This window comes from Neophocaena asiaeorientalis, unplaced genomic scaffold, assembly GCF_003031525.2.
Source record: "Neophocaena asiaeorientalis asiaeorientalis breed wild unplaced genomic scaffold, Neophocaena_asiaeorientalis_V1.1 scaffold86, whole genome shotgun sequence".
Lineage (NCBI taxonomy): Eukaryota > Metazoa > Chordata > Mammalia > Artiodactyla > Phocoenidae > Neophocaena > Neophocaena asiaeorientalis.
In genome coordinates this window covers 13,153,716-13,169,979 of record NW_020175039.1, presented here as the reverse complement: position 1 = coordinate 13,169,979, position 16,264 = coordinate 13,153,716, and the positions used below count along the sequence as shown (strand labels likewise).

At 36.2% G+C, this 16,264-nt stretch overlaps 1 protein-coding gene across 8 annotated transcripts in view; it reads right to left on the bottom strand.

The window, feature by feature from the left end:
• The window catches only part of LOC112411868 (KAT8 regulatory NSL complex subunit 1-like protein), a 16,820-nt gene extending 1,826 nt beyond the window's left edge, over nt 1-14,994 (bottom strand). Inside the window, exons 1-2 of one of the 8 annotated variants that reach the window (XM_024763213.1) lie at nt 2,284-4,417; nt 1,328-1,424 (exon numbers count right to left, since the gene is read on the bottom strand). The gene's annotated coding sequence lies outside the window, so the exon portion shown is untranslated. Of the gene's footprint in view, nt 1-912; nt 950-1,327; nt 4,418-8,879; nt 13,109-13,420; nt 14,411-14,841 lie in introns of those variants that run through there. The other 7 variants (XM_024763210.1, XM_024763217.1, XM_024763218.1 and 4 more) reach the window with 7 other exon arrangements.
• Nucleotides 14,995-16,264: the final 1,270 nt, after the last annotated feature.

Genomic DNA, 16,264 nt, shown 5'->3' with positions numbered 1-16,264 from the left:
AAAAAAAAAAAAAAAAAAAAAAAAAAAAAAAAAAAAAGTATATAATTTCACAGGTGCTAAAAATAATGTGGTAGTAAAAACTAGCCTAACCTGCAATGTGCAAAAATTTTTTTTCTGAAAAATCATCTGCAATCATTATTTTCCTTTTCACAAATGGATAGTCATCAATTATCATTATAGAAGCTCTTACTCCTGCCTTAAAAATAGGGGGGAATGTAACAGATGACACTAAAGATTAATCCCAAAATTAAACAAATTTTATTTTATCAAAAGAAAAAGTATAAAACCATATATTCTGACTCATAAAAAAGTTAATCTAGTACTATTAAAAATTATGATGAAAAAATTATGAAGATTGAAGAGTTAGTGAAAAAAATTTTCTTCATTAACAATTAAAAGTTTTTGAAGACACTTTGGAACTATGACACTCCATAATTTTTGTTTCAATGCACAGGACAGTTAATAGCCATTTGAATGGCCACACTCCCATACTGTATGTCCCCAGGAGGTAGCTGTAACTCTACACCTTTCATTCTTGTTTAAAAACACAGAAGCAAAAGCTGATTCTTTGCAAAGACTAATAAGAATGATCAAAAGGAAAAAAAGGCACAAAAACTTCTATGCAATTAAAATAAAAATCTACACACAGGGTTAAAAGCAAGTGATAGACTAGGAGAAGATAACTGCAACATATATCAATAGACAAAGGATTAGTATCCAGAATATATTAAGAACTCCTAGAAACGGGCAAAGGTTACAACAGTTGGACACTTCAGAGATGATGACATCCAAATGGTCATTAAACATATACTCAACTTTACCAGTAATAAATGAAATGCAGATTAATAATGCAAGAGACCAGTTTTCTAATCACCAAACTGAAAAGAGGGTAAGTCTGAAAATATCACTTACCTTGGGAACATGGGTAAGTAAGATTTCTCACATCTGTTTGAACTATAAATTGATTCTATAATTTGACAATAATGTGGAAAATGTGTTTGTCACAGGTGCACAAGAGATCAGTGTTTGTATGAGCAAAACACTCTTTCAAAGCAACCTAGACATCTAACAGTGAGAGAATGGATATTAAAACATGATGGAATACTAGAATAGCAGTTAAAAAAAAAATGACCTAGATCTATATGTATCAATATGGACAAACCTCAAAAACAGAATAAAGTTTAAAAAAAAAAGAAATGGTGCAGATTATATATAGTATGGTACCATATAAATAAAACACAAACACAAAACCATACCATACTTATGTACATATACATGTGTGCTTATGTGTTTACAAGAATAAAAGACGAACCAGAAAAATACCCACCAAAGTTGTAACAGTAGTTGCATCAGGTAAGTTCCATGAAACAGAACTAAGAGTGGTGTTTTAAGAGGAGCTGAATTTTAGCTACAATATTTTATTACTTGGGGGAAAAAGATTAAATGAAATATGAGCAAATGTTAATCGTTTTTAATTCTGTGTGATAAAAATAAATGTTTGCCTTTTTTATATTTTACTGTATAATGTCTCCAAAAAAATGTAGATTTCTGTATAATTTTCTGTCTCAAAATTTATACACTTTTATATAGTGCCTCAAAAATAATAAATCTTATATATAACAGATTTTCATTTATTCTAAATCCAAAATAGGAAAACAAAAATAACCATAATATTGGGGTTTCTTTTTAAAAGTATATTTTGCACTCTACTTTTATGAGAAATAGAAAAATAAAACAAGCTAGCATTGGGAAATTTTTTTTCAAGACTCAGTCTGTCACTTGATCACTCAATGACCTATAACTTCTAATTTATAAACATCTACAATAGTATTTAAATAACTACATTGCTCTCTGAGGGAAACTGCCCTAATCACAGTTCTCTCTGAGGTAATCATATTCAAAAGATACTATACTCTATCCCCTCCTTACCCACCTTCTCTCTTTCAAAAATTTGAACAGGGTGCTAAGGATATAATCAAAGTGGCTAGCAGCAGGGGCAGAAGTTGAAATAAGAAGAAGCAGTGGAATTCATCTTAGGCCCTGGATAAACTAAAGATAAGGAGAAACTAAAAATAAGAAGCAGAAAAAAGATACATAGATTAAGAGATAAGAAATGGAGTTGGTAGAAAAAAGAGAAGGGAAAGAAATGTAGACATTGAGAGTGGCTAAGGAACCTTTATGGTAGAGAACCAGAATAAAACATACACACAGAAACTCTGGTAAGATCTCTAGGGCTTACTTGGTATGATAGGCAGCTCCTAAAGTGATCTTAATAATACCCACCTCCTGGTATTCATGCCTTTGTGTAATCCTCTCCTCTACAGTGTGGACTAGATTTAGTGATTTGCTTCTAGCAAACGGAATACAGCAGAGATAATGGGATGCCACTTTCAACATTAGGTTACAAAGATACTGTGGCTTCCATCTTGTCACCCCTCTCATTCGGGAGCACCAGCTGCCATGTTGTGAGCTGGGAAGACCCTCACAGCAAAGAACTATTGTCTTCAGCCAACAGACAGCAATGACCTGAAGCCTGCCAACCAGCCATGTGAATGATCTGAGAAGCAGATCCTTCCTCAGTCAAGCCTTCAGATGCCTGCAGCTCCAACCAACACTTTGACTGCAGCCTTGTGAGAAACCTTAAGCCAGAGGCACCCAGCTAAGCCATGCCTAAATTCCTGAGCCCCAGAAGCTGTGAAATAAATGTTTTAAATTTTGGAGTAATGTATTACATAGCAATAGATAATTAACACACTTGGATATAAAGATTTGGGGATTCTGGACTCTGGAAGGCCCAGCCATATCACAGTTCCTATTCTAGGATTTCCATGAAGTTCTTCTGTATTCTACTCCCGACTCTATCCTTATTAAAAAACCGTAGCCTGAAAGTCTCTCTACTTTGCAACCAAAAGAAACTCAGGAAAATAACTGTCTCCTATTATTAAAAAAGGTTAAATTATGTTCATATAGTTTTAGCATAAAACTCAAGTCCATTTACTCTAATTTTTTAAAATACCTAAATATGTAATCACTGTGTATAAACAAGGCTTACTAACTGATCATTCTAAACTCTACCACTTCTGACTACCTCCATATTAACGTAAACAACTACACTTATTACTAACATTTCTAAGATCTACAACTGCTTGGATTTTTCATTATTTTGTTAACTAGTATGTTGTCAAGATGCAAAAGTATCTAACATATAGCAGATACTGAATTAATATTTGTTGAAAAATAAGTGGTTGCCATGATACTTAAAATCCAAAGGTTTTCTTACCATGGCCTACAGAGTTCTACACTATCAAGTCCCTGACTACTTAGCCTCCTGTAACTATCTCTATGGGTTACTGCACTCCATAAACACTAGCCTCTATGTTATTCTTGAAACACACCAAACAAGTCTTTGCTTCAGGACTTCATATTTGCTGGAACAATTTTCCACAAATAAGATAGCTAGCTCCCTCACTTCATTCATGTTTCTGCTCTACAGTCACTTCCTCAGAGAGTCCTGGCTTGACTAATTATTTAAAATAGCTTTAGCCCTTCACTTCATGATTCTCCATTCCCTTACACTGTTTTATTGTTCCTCGGGGTGCTAATGTCAGAACCTGACTTTATATTACATTCTAGAAAGTAATATAGTCTAAGGGCAGAACTCAATTTTGTTCAATATTCTAATCTGCAGCACTTAAAACAATGTCTAGCACACAATAATTGTCAGATATTTGTTGGCTGAATTAATAAACAGAGAAGAGAGTTATGATTTTTAAAGTGTTCCAGAATTTAAGTAGCAACAACACCTATTTCAGTTATTATTTTTAAAATAACTGTTACAAACACAGCAATATATAAAAAGAATAATAAGTCACAACCAAGTATGCCTTATTCCATGAATGTAAGACTGGTTCAACATTTTAAAAAAATTAATTATTGAAATTCACCATATCAAAAGACTAAAGAAAAAAACAAATAAAAAGCATCTGACAAAATCCAGTATCTGTTCATAATTAGAAAAAAAAAGAACTCAGTAAATTAGGAAAAGGAGGGAAATTGCTTAACCTGAAAAAGAGTATCTACACAGAAGCCTAGAGACCGCTTCATGGTTAATGATGAAAGACTGAATGTTTTTACTATAAGACTGGGAATGAGGCAAGGTGTCTGTTCTTATCACTCCTATTCATCATCACATTAGAGGTCCTAGCCAGTGAAACAGAAGAAGAAAAAAGAAACAAAATGCATAGAAATCTGGAAAATGAAAAGTAAAACTGTGTCTATTCATTGATGACATGATTTTCTACATAGAAAATCCCAAGGGATCTATAAAAAAAGCTCCTAGATCTAATGAGTTTACTAGGGTAGCAGACATAAGGTCAAGATACAAAAATCATTCATATTTCTAGATACTGGAAATGAAAAAAACAGAAATAGAAATTTTTAAAATAGTATTAATTCCAATAGCTTAAAAATATGAAATACTTAGGTATAAATCAAACAAAAAATGTGCAGGATCTACACACTGAAAAAAACCACCACCAATGAAAAACAATCAAGATCTAAATAAATGGACTGACACATTGTGTTCATGGATTAATTATTCAATATTGTTACAATGTTAATTCTCCTTAAACTGATCTATAGATTCAACACAATCCCAATCAAAATTTTGGCAGACGGGCTTCCCTGGTGGCACAGTGGTTGAGAGTCCGCCTGCCGATGCAGGGGACGCGGGTTCGTGCCCCGGTCCAGGAAGATCCCACATGCCGCGGAGCGGCTGGGCCCGTGAGCCACGGCCGCTGAGCCTGCGCGTCCGGAGCCTGTGCTCCGCAATGGGAGAGGCCACAACAGTGAGAGGCCCACGTACCGCAAAAAAAAAAAAAAAATTTTGGCAGAATTTTTGCTAATGTCAACAAGCTGATTCATAAATTTGTATGGATAGGGAAAGCAACTACAATAGCCCAAACAAGAAAAAGAACAAAGCTGAAGGACTCATACTACCTATTTACAGTAGTCAAAATAAACATAGATTGGCAAAAGAATGGACAGATAATTAGACAGATAAATAGAGAGCTCTGAAATAGACCCACGTCTATGGTCAATTGATTTTTGGCAAAGATGTAATGGCAATTCAATGCAGAAAGACTTATTAGCTTTTTAAAAAACAAATGATTCTGGAACAATAAGGCATCCATATGCAAAATCCTGAGCCTTAACCCACACCTCATACCTTATACAAAAATAGTCACATGCATCAGAATGGATCATAGACCTAAATGTAAAACTTAAAACCATAAAATGTCTAGAAAACAATAGGAGATCTTTGTGAAACTGGGTTGGGCAAAGATTTTTTTTTAGCTATGACACAAAAAACATTATTCATAAGAGAAAAAAATTGATTAACTTGCACTTCCTCAAAATTAATAAAATAAACATTTAACAACTATTTAAAACATAACAACTGAGGAGCCTTTGACATAAACATACAGAAAATAATATGTCTTGGAATTAGTGGAAATCAGATGTGCAAACTCCTGAAAGTCACTGAATTTACCATTCAGGTTAACTCTGAATAATGGTTTTGATCATTATACAGTTTTAAACTGTAATTATTTTCAATGGTATATTATTTCATTTTTACACATAATAGACAACTGATTAGAGGCAGAATGCATAAGGAATACTGATTTGAGAGCATAAAATAATAATTCTGCAAATTCACCTGAAGATATCTCCATTAGTTCCATAACTAATGATCAAAATTATTTTATAGCATCTAAAAGGTATCTCCAGCATTTCAGAAGCCAATTTAAGACAGTGAGAATAACTAACCACAAGTAAGACCATCTGGTTTTCATTTGGGTATAAATCCATCCATACCACAATGAGTTATTTATAGAGAAGTACTTGTGAATGACAGCTGTAAACCTATTTCATCTTTTAAAAATAAAACAAATAAAAATTTTCCAAAAAATATGGAAATTAACCAGTTGACTTTTTAAAAGCAGAAAATGAAGAAATGGCCAACATTAAGTCATAAATGTAGTTTTGTCTATTTTTGGTAGAAGCTGGATTTTAACCTCCATTTAATATATATTTGATCTAAGATCAAACATTCAACAGTTCAGTTAACACGTATTTATTGAGAAGTATGTAAGAGACACTAACCTAGGTACCAGAAAGATTGTAGACAGCATGACAAAGTTTCTATTCTCACAGAGCCTACATTCTAGCTAGCAAATGGTAGATAGAGAATATACAAACAAGAAAACAAAAAGATCAGAAGTAAATAGGGTTCTCACAGTGTTTTTGTAAAAATAAACAAAGTAAAGTAATAGAGCATAACTACACTGCAGTAGGAGTTAATTTAGATTTGTAGATGAAGGAAGACTTCTGTGTTGGTGACATCTGCTCTGAGACTTGAAATGACAATAACAAGCTAACCAAGGTTTGGGGTAAGAGCGTTCCAAGGAAAAAAGACAATTAATAGAAATCTGTAAAGCAGGAATAAATTAGGGGTGTTTGTGGAACGAAAACTACAAACTTGTCTAGACATAATGAGCCAGAGAGAGAAAGGAGCTCAGGATCAAGCCAGGGGGTTCACTCACATTTATCTGAACAAAGGAAGAGGTGTTACAAAGGAGGAAGAGCCCTAAGAGGAGACTTAGAAAGTCCAGTTAGTGGGACTTCCCTGGCAGTCCAGTGGTTAAGACTCTGAGCTCCCAATGCAGGGGGCACAGGTTTGATCCCTGGTCAGGGAACTAAGATCCTGCATGCTGCACAGTGTGGCCAAAAAATAAATAATTTTTTAAAATGCACACTCCCATTCATTAAAACGTTAAAAAAAACCCAACCCCCCCCCAAAAAAGAAGGAAAAGAAAGAAAGAAAAAAGAAAGTCCAGTTAGTGAGAGAAAAGGAAATTCCAGAGTGTAGGTAATTGAGATTCCAAAGTGTTCAAAAGTATGTTAAAAAGACATGGGCAGCTCTATCAAATGCCATAGTGAGGTCAAATAAAATGAAGATAAAGAAGTGACAGATGATATATTACTTTCTAAGAAATCTGTTGAAGAGTCTTGCTTTTTCCTAAAAGTAAAGAAATACCCCACTCCTGCTTTTACTAGCCTTCCATGTGGGGGAAGGGAAATACCTAACCCCAGCCCCAAGTAGCCATCCTCTCCCACCTAAGAGGTGGAAAAATCTGTGAAGCATTTGTGAAGTTGGGGCACAGCCTCCCTAAAAGACAGACTTAATCACCAGACTATAGAATGCTTCCTCTATACCTCACATCTTACTAAAGACCTATTTACTAAAGTTCCTTTTACTAGGTATATCATGTCCCCTCTTTCAAAAGGAAATTACAAGGCATACTAAAAGACAAAAAACAGTTTGAAGAGACAGAGCAAGCATCAGAACCAGATTCAGATATGTGAGGAATGTTGGAATTATCAGACTGTGACTTTAAAAGAACTTAAATTATGATTTTCTAAGGGCTCTAATGGAAAAAGTAGACAGCATGCAATAACAGATGCATAATGTAAGCAAAGATATGGAAATAGATGGGAATTCTAAGAAAGAATCAAGAAGAAATGCTGGAGACCAATAACACCATAACTGAAATGAGAATGCCTTTGATAGGCTCATTAGTAGACTGGACATGGCTGAGAAAAGAATCTCTGAGCTTGAGGATATGTCAATAGAAACTTCCAAAATGAAAAGCGAAGAGGAAAGAGACTGAAAAAAGGAACAGAATATCCAAGAATTGTGGGTCAACTACAAAAGGTGTTAACATACATGTAATGCAAATACTGAAGGTGAAGAGAGAAGAAATATTTGAAGAAATAATGATTGAGAATTCCTCCAAATTAATGTCAGACATCAAGCCACAGATCCAGGAAATGCAGAGAACACAAAGCAAGATAAATGCCAAATGAAATAGCATATGTCCTTCAATAAATTAAGTACTGTATTAAAATTATATTATGCAAAATTATATATAATAGCCAATAGTATGCTTAGAACAAATAATAGTTCATTAAATTTTTTTCTACTAAAAATTATTTATCATACGTTTTTCCCATTAGAATGAAAGCTGCATGAAGGCAGGATCTGAATGTTTTCATTCACTGCTGTATCCTAAAATACTGTTGGGCACATAGTAGGCCCTTAATAAATATTTCCTCAATAAATACCATCCAAAATAATAAAAATCATTTAAAAATTTCAAGGAAAAGGATTCATATTTTATTGTGAAAGGAGTCTTAAGGCTAGGAAATATTAGTATAGAACATTGCTGTCCAATAGAAATATGAGGTGAGCTAAATATGTAATTTTAAATTTGCTACTAGACATATTTTAAAAAGAAACATATGAAATTTGAATTTCATTGTACCCATTATATAGAAAATATGACTCCAACCTGTAATCAGGATAAAAATATCTTTATGAGATGTTTTTTTATGTGTGTAAAGTCTCAAAATACAGTGTTTATTTACCAAAAAAAAAAAAAAAAAAAAATACAGTGTTTATTCTACATTTAGCACAAATCAATTTGGACTAGTTGCATTTCAAGTGCTCAATAGTCATATGTGGTTAAGGATTACTGTACTGGACAGTATAAAGTATACTGTACCCCTAAAGTAAACAGGAATCAACCATTAACTAAAATATTTCAGTCCCAAAGTTCTTAGCCAAATACTGTTTAGTATTTCTAGACACCTATGCTTAGGTTATACAAAAAGAATGTGAAAAAAGCAAATCCTCAAACAGTTTTCTAAGCATCTTGTTCTTCTTATGAATATTCAGTTTCCAATTATTCTGGTTTCTAATTATTCGGTTTCTAATTATGCACATATTGGGTCGAAAAAAAGTATTTGGATCTTACCTAAATCTAAGAAATTTCTTTCTAGCTGCTAAAACACTGTATTCTATTTACTCTCGGCACCACTATCATCTTTCCCAAGATGCTCAAGGAAAATAGGTCCTTTCTCTAAAAAGAATTTAGTCAGTCCATGATATAGGACTTTAAAGAAACTGGAAAGAATCAAACTGAGAAAAAAACAACTAAACTTCCTTAACCACAACATACAGAAACTAAAATAGTAAGCTAACAGGATTTAAGAAGCAAAACTGCAAGAAATCATATCACCCTTTCAAAGAAAGCAACCAGACAGATTATTCTGATTATCTGTTAAGAGGCAATAGTTCTAGATAATCCAAAAATCAATTATATTTCCTGGACACGAACTTCACTTTCATGTTGTACAACAGAGTTTTCAATCTGCATTCCAATTTAAGTAAAAATAAATTAATAATAATAATTCCTTAGCACATCCACAGCCCAGAAATTTTAGGGGTGGCCAAAAAAAAAAACCCGAAAAAAAAACAACAACCAAAACCCAAAACCACTCCGTTGTAAAACTATTACAGATAATCCACCAAATAAACAACCCTATAGCAAAATTCCAGATTTCAATATATATACATTTTCTTAGAAGTATCTTAAAACACTACCAACCAGAGAGAAAATTTCAGTAACACAAGCCAAAGTTTATTCATTTAAATTACAAGCATTTAAAAACTACAAAGGATCAAAACAGTTTTTTTCTTTTTGGCTATATTAAATTTCATTATTATAAATAAAAATCAAATTCAGAAAAATGGGGGCATTGTAAAGTCAAGTCTATACTACAAATTCTAATTTGGGGTCTACAATTTAATCCAAAGAACATTCATTGTGAATTAGGAAGAAATTAGTTGTTGTGATATTACCTTACTAAAAATAAGGAGCCTTGCCCTGTTGTCTCCAAAATGCTTCCATTAGTGACTTAATCTTTAAGGTTTATAAATCATATGTATTTATGAATTTAGCATTAATTAAATGCAATCTGGTCTCTTGGACATCATAAGATATAGTAAATACCATCATGTCATCCCTCAAAAGCTGCATGTACAGTGAGATAATTATAACAATAATTATTGGATTGATCCCAACACTAGTAACCAGTCTTTACAATTACTATTCAGGTCACATATACCAAATAATTTTTGGCATACGGTCTAAAGAAAATCAAAAGTTAGCTAATCTAGTCTATCCTCAGAGCTGAAACTAAGAATCTAGACAATTATAAATAAGAACCACTCTTCCTCCTGAGAATGAACATTAAAAATTAAAAACCAAATCTGATTTTCCATCCCCTAAAATACTACTTCAGATTTGACTATGACTTACATTCTAGCACACACATGTATATTCCATATAGTCCATGGGGAATATAAAATCAATATCTACCCTCTGAACATTAAATTTACTCTTTCAATTGAAATCTGGATAATCCCAATTCTCTTCAATGCAGTAACATAAACTAGGAATAAAAGTATCATAAAGAAGGCAGATTCATCCTTAAGTTAAAAGGAAGTGAAAAGACTACCAAAAGCATTTTGAGAGAGGGCAGAACCCTGAAGCAGAGACAAATATTAAATTATTTCTGCACTTACAACTTTAATGTGTTTCAGATAGCTGATCCATTATAATAAAAGAGAAGGAGCAGGAAAAAAATTCTTTTAGCAAAATTTGAGCAGCTCTTCCAAACGTTACTGAAATATAAGGGGACTAAGTTTCTAATTTGTAACTCATAAAGTTAAATTAAGTCAATTAAACCAATTAAGTCAATAAAAGTAATGAGAAAGAGTTTACTGGTATAATTTTATTCCTCAAAATATAGGAATTACTGGAAGATACTAAATACACTGTTGTGTTTTCAAGATAGCTTTATGCCACAAACGGGCATTCTCAATTTACAGCAGAAAACACTGTAGTAATTGGCATGACCAAGGTACAGTTAGCTCAGTACTTTCTATTTCAATAATGTTTATAGCTAGAACTCCTTCCACTTTGAAAACTATGCCTAAAAAGGAATTCTCTTTGAAGACTAAAGGAATTTAATTAAAGATAAAGCCACTTGGGTGGCCACATAACACATCAAACAGATCATACTTCAAACTTCAAGCAGAATTATTACTATTCAGTTATAAATGCATGACTCATAGGAATATAAATGAGTCATTTTTTTCTGTGTACATCAACTTAGATCCAGAAATTTACGTTTAGATTTAGCACTATCACATTTGCTCGTTATATACATTTTGGCTCCAACTTAATTTCACATGGTTAAACACTGATTAATGATCTACTACCAAGTAAAAAAAATTTTTAAATTACTTTAAACAACATGCTTGAAGATTCTTGATCTTATAGGATTAGAAATAAACAATTAAAATTCATTAGAGATATTAACAAAGCCTTAATATTACAAAAGATTGCATTTTCTCCCAATTCTGCAAGAGAACCGTCACATCCATATAGAAATAAAGCGTTCCTGAAAACCTAAAAATATTACCAAGTATTAAAAACTTTCATTATGAATCGTTTTCAGATTTTCATTACAGACTGTCTACAGGCAAGTACAATATTACCATTTTTATTAACACTTGCTGGTTTATTTATCCCACACAGAGTAACAAAAGTCTCAGTTCAGTGCAATCTCTTCAGAACATTTAAAAAGAAAAAAAGGCAAATTCTTTGGAAATGAATACACCTTCCTTGCCTTTCTAAATCAAACATACTGAAAGTAATGTAGGATTGTATTGATGACTGAGTGTCATCATTATGTACAGTATTCCATTATAGTCCTGTGATATAGTAAGGACTTTAACGATAGAGGTATAATAGACAATATGCCCAAAGTCAGTAAACGGGTTGCTAATTTCCTATTAGCTGACACTGCAGGTGCAAGCAGTCTCATTCTTTGCTGTTTATAATTTGAGGAACCCAATCAGTAAACAATCTTCTAAACCTGAAAGAGACAGCTTTCGGCCTCCTTCAACTATTAATACAGCACAGACAAATGTAAAAGGACAGGAAGAGTGATAAATAACTGAACAAGTAAAAATTACATATGACAAGTAAGGTTAAAGGCAGTAAAAGATGTTAAAGGTAATTAATAGTTGTGCTATCAAGAACAATCTGAATAATGAAACAAAGTAACTTTAGACAGTAGGCTTTTTTTCCTTCAAACATAGAAAAGGCTACAAGTGAATATGGTACAATTAAAGTGAAATTTGTAAGTGAATTCCACACAAGATAGACTATTTCCTTTATTCACTCATCCAAGTAATTATGATAAATGGCATCAAAACTGGATGGAGTTCTTGGAAAATGCAGCAGTTGGACAATGGGAAGTCACGAGAAGACGACTGTGCTAAGATCAGTCAGGCCCCACCTGAACGGAGAAGTACTCAAAGTAATGAATCAAACAATAATAGTATACTGCCAACAATGTACTCCTAAATTGAGTATGACAAAAAAGCAAGATATGATTTCCTGACCTTTCAGAGGTCAAAAAGATAAATATTAATAAAGTTGCAAGTATTTATTGAGCACCCACTATGTGATTTGCAGCACATCAAATATGAAATATATTCATCTTCCTCAAGCAGCTTCTAAGACAATAAAACACATGTATCACACACAAGTGAAAAAAAATTTTTATGCTAACGAAAGCAAGGTTTTTTTGTCTTATTGCTAATCCCAGATGATGAATACAGATGTAATGTGAGGCATGCTCATACATTAGATGAGTGTTAAACAATATAATACTCTGGGAGGTAATTTGGCGATGTTGCAAGAGCCTTAAAACACAAACACACACACACACCCCATCCCCACTCCCCCAGTAATTCCTCTTTTACAAATCTAGGGGAAAATTTTCCAAAGATTTATGTAAAAGGCTATTTTCTGTAGTGAAATTTACATCAGCAAAACATTAGAAACAACCCAAACATCTGCCAACAGGAAAAATTTTAAATATGAAAGTTACATGATATAACATCGAGTTGCCAAAAATAATTTTTTCAATGACTAAGGACATGGGACTGTTTATGAGGTAAAGTTAAAATGATACCACTTTTAGGAAAAATACACAAATATGCATAGGAAAATAGTTAAAAATACAAATTATTTGTTTTTCTTATTTGCACCTGTCTTCATTTTCCAAATTATAAGATTTAAAAATAATAATTGTTATTTGAAAAGGCATATACCACACACACACAGTAAATGTAAAAAAAAAAAAAAATCAGTGCCAAAATCGGCCTAGATTAAGAAAAATTTCATGTAAAAAATTAACCCAGAAGGGCTGGGTAAGAGAAGTAATGATTATCTAGATTAAAACTATGAGGAAATGGTAGCAAACTTGACATTGATCTGATTAAGAAAGTGGAAAATGACAGAGAATCAAACATAATAGTTACAACAGATTTTGAAGATATTCAAATATATCCTATTTCATGATTCATTCATCGTTTATATTCTTCCAGCATGCTGGCTTAAAAAAACAACTGACTTTTGTTATAAAACCGTATTACCTGTCGATTTCTGTATTTGTAGTGCTGGTAAAGATTATAAATCACTTTTACTAACACAAAACATGTGATTCTCATAACAACCTCTTAAGACAAGGACAGCATTATGAAACTATTTACAAGAGGAAACAGACTGAGATCGGAGAGGTTGTAACCTGCCCAAGAGAACAGCTAGTAAGAATTGGAAACAGCTGAGACCACTCACTGCTAAGCATTTCTCAAGCAATCCGCATTCCAGAACACCAGGTTTTTCGCTAATGTTTAATTATTTTTTGAGCCACTTTTTCCTAGTCTAAAACACTGTCGGTTTTGCCTGCAGTACTGGTAAATATCTCACTTAGCTTTTACTGCTGATAAACCTGCCCCATCTGGTCGAAATTTAAAATAACATCCTACTGACCCAAACTCAGCACGAAGTTACGCAAACTGGTTAAGGAAAGAGGAATAAAGTAATCCTCTTAAATCTCCCCAGCTGACTAAAGTTTAGGTTATCAAAAAGTAACGTGCTCCCCACAGTTCAAAAAGAAAGAAAAACAAAAATCAATCCCCGCAGACCGCTGATCCGAGGGGAAGGGACAAGTGGGTCCTGCCCGGAGCAGAGCGGGCAGCGAACGAACCAAATACTAATTCTCTCGGAGTAAGAAAACATCACAAGATCCAGCCAGTGCCTTCCCTCTCGGCTGTAAAGCTAGCCTCTTCCTTTCCAGTAGTTTCTTTAATAACCAGAACATAGTCTTGTATTTCTTGCTACCAAACACCACGTATCCTCAAAATTTCCGGCAACATCAATCCCTTCGGCACGCAGAGAAACGGCACAAACGTGGCAACACCATTCCTCAACAATTCTCTAGATTCTCCTCCATCCCACGTAATTCTAAAGGCCAAATCAACGTCTGCCTGAAATAAAGTGAAGATAATTAAGTAAAACAAAGGTCCCATCTAACGCAAACAACCCCGCCTCAAAGACTCCCCAAAACAGCCGACACCACGACCACAGCCAGCAAGGCGCGGCCAGCGAGGCAAGGGGCGGACCCAGAAGACCACGTGTCCTGCCCTCTGCGCACGCGCCAGCCAAAACAAAAGGGAGGCTTGCCAAGCCCCTCCCCTTCCCCACGTGACCGCGCTTAGATCCGCCCCCACCCCTCCCTCCACCCCTTCCCTCCCCTCGGCTTCTGCCAAAGCTGTTAGGTTTAGCCGTTTAAATTTGGCTGCGGTCCGACCCCTGCCGTAGAGCGCGATCCGGTGCCGGGACGTAGAATCCAACAGCTCAGAGGATTCGGGGGTGAGAGAAAGGGCTGCCGATCGGTCGCCTGGCCCGCAAGTCCACCCAGCGGTCTCCTTCGCTCTCCCCTCCCGCGCTGCCGCAGTCCCCGGCTGAGGAGACCCACCCCGCTCAGCCCGCCGCTAAGACGCCGGCCACTCGCCTGCTGGGGCGCCCTGGCTCCCCTCCGCCGCCGCACCTTCGGTCCGGCTGTGGTGGGGTTTGCTGAGGTGATCTCTAGCTGCCCGCCCGCCTCCCCCAACCCGGGGCGCCGCTGACTCGTATCCAGAGCGCGTCCCGCTCCCGCCCCGGCCGCCGCCGCCGCCGCGGTTTAACAGTCCGCCAGCTGCCCGCAGCTCCGGGCGGCTCGGGGGACGGAACCCTGCCGTGATGGAGGGGCAGTGGGCGGGGCGCGGCGCTGGCCAATGGCAGCGGGGGAGGGGCAGCGCCATGCAAATGAGCTAGGGTGGCGGGGAAACCCCGGCAGGGGGCGGGGCCCGCAGAAGCGGCACTGAGCGTTCTGGAAGCGGCTGGAGGTCGGCGCCTGAACGCTGCTGCATAGGGGGCGGGCGGGTTCCGCGCTGCTCCTGCTTCCTCCTTCTGCGGTCCCCGTGCCAGCGGGGAAAAACACACACACCCGGGCGACTTCCCGCCCCTGCTTTGCTATTTCTGTACCACCCTGACAGCAAAAACAAAACGAGAGGAAAGTCAGGTTGCCTTACGCTCTGCCGCCCGCGCCGGCTCCTTGGCGGCCAGACCATCCCGCCCCGCCGCTGGAGGGGCAAGTTTTAACAAAGCTCTGTCGCTGTTGCCAAGTCTCTACGTGTCCGTGCGTTTGCATTTCTTTGGGCTCTGCGCTCAAATCCGAAGTCGTAATTCTGTACCACCCCCGAGGGGCCCTGAAAGAGGATGGCAGATCTGCCTTGGATCTAGCTGAGTCGTTTTATAGTAAAAAAAAAATCAGTAAGGGTCAGCTCAAACATTTAAAAAATCTGTGTAAAGCTGCTTTGAGTGGCGTTGGAGTTAACTCCGTTCTGCAGTAGCGCAGTCAAATAAATTGATGGAGTTTAACGCGGAGATAGTTGGCCAGGGACACAGAAAAACATCGCTGGGAGTTTTGCACCTGGCCCAGCACTCCGCTCACCGCGAAACTACACCCAGGCATTTACCCAGCCACGCACTCAATTTGTGTGTGTGTGTTTAAATAACTGAGCACTAAATATAGCTCCTTAGGCTGTAGACGGATTACAGGCTTTCCTAAGCAACTAATTTACACATGGAATCATTTAGGGAATGAAGCGCACTAAAATTTTAGATCCACAAAGACAAATGCCGTTATTTCTACCTTATTAATAGGATAAGATCGGGGTGGGGGGCGTGGAAAACAAGGAACTGGAGTTTTAGCAAAACATAAGACATGACGCAAATTACTGGAATTGGAAAATAACCGGCTTGTTTTTGGTCTTTTTAGTAGACTGTGACATAACTGCAATGATTTTTATGACAAGCTGCATTTATAGGAGATAATACTTTTTAAGAATCGCTCAAAACAATAATCGCACCTTCGTATGGGGTAAGGGAAGTGT